The sequence below is a fragment of the Coregonus lavaretus genome (assembly GCF_964263955.1).
Source record: "Coregonus lavaretus genome assembly, chromosome: 2".
Taxonomy (NCBI): domain Eukaryota; kingdom Metazoa; phylum Chordata; class Actinopteri; order Salmoniformes; family Salmonidae; genus Coregonus; species Coregonus lavaretus.
In genome coordinates this window covers 42,682,507-42,688,642 of record NC_139989.1, presented here as the reverse complement: position 1 = coordinate 42,688,642, position 6,136 = coordinate 42,682,507, and the positions used below count along the sequence as shown (strand labels likewise).

The 6,136-nt window shown below is 42.7% G+C and overlaps 1 pseudogene across 1 annotated transcript; it reads right to left on the bottom strand.

Moving 5' to 3' along the window:
• Positions 1 to 1,806: 1,806 nt before the first annotated feature.
• Positions 1,807 to 4,650, bottom strand: LOC311139076 (DNA-3-methyladenine glycosylase-like; annotated as a pseudogene). The gene is made up of 3 exons: positions 4,355 to 4,650; positions 2,670 to 2,845; positions 1,807 to 2,250 (listed from the first exon to the last, which is right to left on the bottom strand). The product of its transcript is annotated as a DNA-3-methyladenine glycosylase-like (transcript).
• Between the last annotated feature and the right edge of the window lie 1,486 nt (positions 4,651 to 6,136).

Below are 6,136 nucleotides of genomic sequence, written 5' to 3'. Positions count from 1 at the left end.
GAAAAAACATCAATTAAGTATGTGCTCATCATGGTTTAATACAATTCCAAAATATTCCCAGTTTCAACTCTGTCCTGTGTCACCATCACATACAGTGGGGAAAAAAAGTATTTAGTCAGCCACCAATTGTGCAAGTTCTCCCACTTAAAAAGATGAGAGAGGCCTGTAATTTTCATCATAGGTACGCGTCAACTATGACAGACAAAATGAGAAAAAAAAGATCCAGAAAATCACATTGTAGGATTTTTAATTAATTTATTTGCGAATTATGGTGGAAAATAAGTATTTGGTCACCTACAAACAAGCAATATTTCTGGCTCTCACAGACCTGTAACTTCTTCTTTAAGAGGCTCCTCTGTCCTCCACTCGTTACCTGTATTAATGACACCTCTTTGAACTTGTTATCAGTATAAAAGACACCTGTCCACAACCTCAAACAGTCACACTCCAAACTCCACTATGGCCAAGACCAAAGAGCTGTCAAAGGACACCAGAAACAAAATTGTAGACCTGCACCAGGCTGGGAAGACTGAATCTGCAATAGGTAAGCAGCTTGGTTTGAAGAAATCAACTGTGGGAGCAATTATTAGGAAATGGAAGACATACAAGACCACTGATAATCTCCCTCGATCTGGGGCTCCACGCAAGATCTCACCCCGTGGGGTCAAAATGATCACAAGAACGGTGAGCAAAAATCCCAGAACCACACGGGGGGACCTAGTGAATGACCTGCAGAGAGCTGGGACCAAAGTAACAAAGCCTACCATCAGTAACACACTACGCCGCCAGGGACTCAAATCCTGCAGTGCCAGACGTGTCCCCCTGCTTATAATAATAATAATAATATGCCATTTAGCAGACGCTTTTATCCAAAGCGACTTACAGTAATGCGTGCATACATTTTTGTGTATGGGTGGTCCCGGGGATCGAACCCACTACCTTGGCGTTACAAGCGCCGTGCTTAAGCCAGTACATGTCCAGGCCCGTCTGAAGTTTGCTAGAGTGCATTTGGATGATCCAGAAGAGGATTGGGAGAATGTCATATGGTCAGATGAAACCAAAATATAACTTTTTGGTAAAAGCTCAACTCGTCGTGTTTGGAGGACAAAGAATGCTGAGTTGCATCCAAAGAACACCATACCTACTGTGAAGCATAGGGGTGGAAACATCATGCTTTGGGGCTGTTTTTCTGCAAAGGGACCAGGACGACTGATCCGTGTAAAGGAAAGAATGAATGGGGCCATGTATCGTGAGATTTTGAGTGAAAACCTCCTTCCATCAGCAAGGGCATTGAAGATGAAACGTGGCTGGGTCTTTCAGCATGACAATGATCCCAAACACACCGCCCGGGCAACGAAGGAGTGGCTTCGTAAGAAGCATTTCAAGGTCCTGGAGTGGCCTAGCCAGTCTCCAGATCTCAACCCCATAGAAAATCTTTGGAGGGAGTTGAAAGTCCGTGTTGCCCAGCGACAGCCCCAAAACATCACTGCTCTAGAGGAGATCTGCATGGAGGAATGGGCCAAAATACCAGCAACAGTGTGTGAAAATCTTGTGAAGACTTACAGAAAACGTTTGACCTGTGTCATTGCCAACAAAGGGTATATAACAAAGTATTGAGAAACTTTTGTTATTGACCAAATACTTATTTTCCACCATCATTTGCAAATAAATTCATTAAAAATCCTACAATGTGATTTTCTGGATTTCTTTTCCTCATTTTGTCTGTCATAGTTGACGTGTACCTATGATGGAAATTACAGGCCTCTCATCTTTTTAAGTGGGAGAACTTGCACAATTGGTGGCTGACTAAATACTTTTTTCCCCCACTGTAAGTCCACTGAGGAGGACGCAACGTCTGATATAACAGTGTTGGCCATTGAGTGAGTCTGTCTCTGCCTGTTTGTCCACTACACTCACACAGTGGTGACCACGCAGATAGAAGGACAGGGGTTTGGTGGCCCATTCCCCATGAGAGTCAATGCCGATCCGGGCTGCTGAGACCACCTCCTTGAGGTCTGACTCCTGTGGTCCTATCTGGGGGTCCCTGTCCAGCCACACATCTGGGTCAGAGGCTAGGTCTCTCTGATCAAAGCAGCGTGGTATGTCCAGGGCCTGGCACAGCTTTGAGGGGCCGTTGCATAGCTCCTTTTCCTTCAGGGGCCGAGCCCCCTCCCTTCGCCTGGCTCCCCGCAACTGCCTCATTAGAGGCAGGCCCTGTAGGGGCTCCAGAGCCCACGGCAGCACCCTCCCCTAGAGAGAACACACACAAGGCATGATAGTAAGGCTCCACTCTGTCTCCTTCCTTTGCCCTTTCTCCAGTGTGAATGAATGGATAATAACATGGTGCAACATATTTAACGTATTCAATAATGAGAAACAGTTGGAGAGAAAAAAAAACATCAAAACATTTCACAGGCTGCACACGGCAAAACAAATATCAGCACCTGTGGCCAAAGATAACTATCGCCTAATGAAAGTAACATGGGGGAGCCTGGGAGGTACTACACTATTTAGTCTCTAATGAGGTGATTTTCCTACAGATAAGGCCAACACAAAATGTGAACTTTACTGCGTGTGGTTTTAATGGTAGTTTGGTTTATTAATGGTGGTTAGTTCCACTGCCTTCTGGGTAAGCGTGGCTGATGTACTGTTCTGTTGTATGGTCTTACCTTGACTGGAAACATTCATACAGAGGTAGATGCCATAGATTGGGTATACATAGATGGTGCCAGGTTTCATAAACATCGCTGTGTTCCTCTCAGTGCATTTTCCCCCAGCAGAGTGAGAGGCTTTGTCCCCTCGTCCCTCTCAGCTCAGTGCCATTTGCGCTCCGACGCACCAACACCTTGCAGGGAAAACAAGGAGTAGCCTAAATAAAGACTTTCTTTCATGTGTGTCCTCAGTGGGTAAGTCTTCAGAAGGAACTTGATCTATTGTTATCTCTGAAGAGAACTAGACTACATGTGTGTGGTCACAATAAGCACTGTAGATGGTGTATGTGTGCCAACGGCTGTGCAACCGCTAGCTGGACTCCATTCAATGTTGATACAGGAATACACAGACAATACACATTTTCCCATCATGTTTAGCTAGATCATTCAACCCATCAGCAGAGGCCATGAGACTCCACTGAGAAGGCATTTAGTATAGATGGAGCTGGGGGGAACAAACTAGAAGAAAATTAGGTTAAAGTGAGAAGGAAAAAAATATTTCTCTACAAGATAAGTCCACTCCCATTAGTTGTTTGGATCTCAGTCAGCACCAACTACTCAGAGAGTCGGAGGGTTTCTTTCAGTGCCGATGAAAGAAGTCACCATTGAGGAGAGCAATTATTTCCGCATTGAGCAAAGGACTGTTCACAAACCACACAGTGTTCTGAGGCAGTGTGTGCTGGAAGGCTGGTGGAATGCATGATCACACGGGGGGAACCAAGCTTCTCTGACAATTAACAACCAGCCCGGAAGCCTTGCCACATGATAATGGCTTTCATACTTTTTATTACAGTCTTGCTGTAAACTGGTCCAGACATAGCTTCATTAAACACAAACATACTCAGGCACTGGAGGGCTTAAAAAGACATGGCTAAGATTATTAATAGTCACTCTGCATACACAAGTGCTTCCTGGCTTTGACATTTGCTGGTCGTTTGAATGCAAGCACAGTGCTTCTGTTCAGGATTTAAATAGATAACCTTTCGAACTCTTTGTTACAACGATAATCCTTAGAGGTAACTACAGATTGTTACGCCAGATAATCATTTTTTTGTGTCATTAAGTAATCCAAAAATATGTATGCTACCATCGTGGTCCTCTGTAGCTCAGCTGGTAGAGCACGGCGCTTGTAACGCCAAGGTAGTGGGTTCGATCCCCGGGACCACCCATACACAAAAATTTATGCACGCATGACTGTAAGTCGCTTTGGATAAAAGCGTCTGCTAAATGGCATATTATATTATTATTATTATTTGTCTATTTCAAGTCTTCTCTCATTGATCGAGACAGGTGTCTGTCATCATGACATGCTGCACCTTGGGGTGGACACCCACCAGTCTCGATCAATGACAGAAGACTTGAAATAGACAAGATGGCGGCGTACACATTGTTGGATTACTTCAGGGAGCCTAAAAAGTTAAATCACATTATCTGGACACATTAGTTGGTTAAATCACATTATCTGGTGTAACAATCTGTAGCTATATCAGAGGTAGAGGGTAGTCTACAAAGAGCCCCCCTTCACATCATGAGGGCTGCCCTAGTCATAGGCCTATCTACTGTGTTACATATAATATGTATCTGATCAAGGGTTATTCAACGGCGGTTTGGGTTACAATTATGTTTGATTCTAGGGAACGCACCTTGCCCAGGAATGATTTAGCCAAACTGATACAGGGCTGGTTGAAGAACTCTTCTCCAAGCCTTTGGGGGTCCCCCTCCTTGGAAAAGTACTGTCTCTGGTTTGACATCATCAACATCCCTGCTCCCATGGTCATGGACGGTAGACTTCACCTCTCTCAGTGACACGCCCCTTTTTACTTGGTCCTCGGACTCAGGTACTGATATTTGCTTCCTCTTTCGCCCTGACATGCTACATTGCTTGATGTACACGAGTTTGTAATCTAGTAAACACAGCTACCTAGTCAGAGATACGTATAACTAACTCTTTCATCTATGACCTAGCTTGTTAGTTAGACATGATTTTTTTTGCCTATACTAAGGCTAAAATCATTAGCTAGCTAGCTAGTGTTTTTGTTTTGTTGCAACGATGAACTAGGGTTGTTGAGGTACATTTCTGCTAGCCAGAACATATAGGCGTATTCAGTACGCAACATCAACAATGTCCGTTTCCTATGCATTAATCTGAAATTGGTTTTGCACCCACAAATTATTTGATATAAGAAATATTTGTCAAATAGCCGGCTTGGATTACTAGTTAGCTAGCTATCTCGCTTGGGATGCTGGGACTTCTGCTGCGTTCATAACTAAGTGGGAAGGGGGTAATTATCAATTATGAAGTCGTAAATACGAGTTCGGTGCATTCACGTGCTTTGAACTTGTTGATTGGCTAATGCCAAACAAGCTGCGTCAACCATCGACAAAAATTACAGCTATTATGCTCGCAAACAAATTAAATTGTTAAAAAACCACATTCAAAGATTGCTTTTAATAAATAATGTTTTGTTGTTGCATTTTACAGCCGAAAATACTGTTAGTGAGATCGTTTCCTTAACATGTGACGTCAGAGTTCAGCATGTGTGAGAAATTGGAGCTCAGAGATTGTAGACGACTTTACCACTAGTAATTACCAGTTGGTAATGCTGCGTTCAACTAGATTTCCCAGTCATATGTAGGAAATACCACCTGCCCACTTGGTTAGGAACGCAGTATTCTCTTTTGACTCCTCTTAAAGGGACCACACACCTCAGATGAACAAATTCAATCCCAAAATTTAGTATTATAAAATGTACTCTCTTATATAGAGAATTTAATTTATGTCAAGTAAATCATATGATTGAATGGTGGGGGAAGATATGTTCTAATTTCCACTTATTTTTCTCATTCTACTTCTTTTTTTTATTTTTCTTTTTTCTTACTGCAACTCACAAAAGAAAATCACTATTTAGGCTACCTAGCTACATTTAACAAGTGGTTGTGCAATTACACATTGTAAATATATGCTTACAGGCAAGCAGATCATAGTTACTTACAGGGGACCTACAGGGGATGTTTCAAATTAGTGACTTGACCTTCGTGTAAACCTAGGATGATTGTTGAGTTTCCCTCCACAATTTCTCTTTGTTCACAGTGAATACTTTCCAGATGTGTTGCTTGGACTGCCAGTGAGACTCAAAGCAGGTGACTGGGGGGATGGATTCACAGTGACATCAGATTGTGTCAGCTTCCTGTTATTTTATGAATATTTTGTCTTGGCCATGTCTGAATGAGAATATGTCTGTTAGCTGATCCTGATAAGGCAATGGCCTTTGTGTGGTTACGTTCATAACATTCCATGGATATCACTTCACATTGTACACGTTTAGAGCATCTGGATGGTTCCCTAGAGATGGCATTTCACTTTGCTATGCTCAGTTTGAGTTTGTTTTGTATTATCTCAATGTAAACATTACAAAACATTAAGA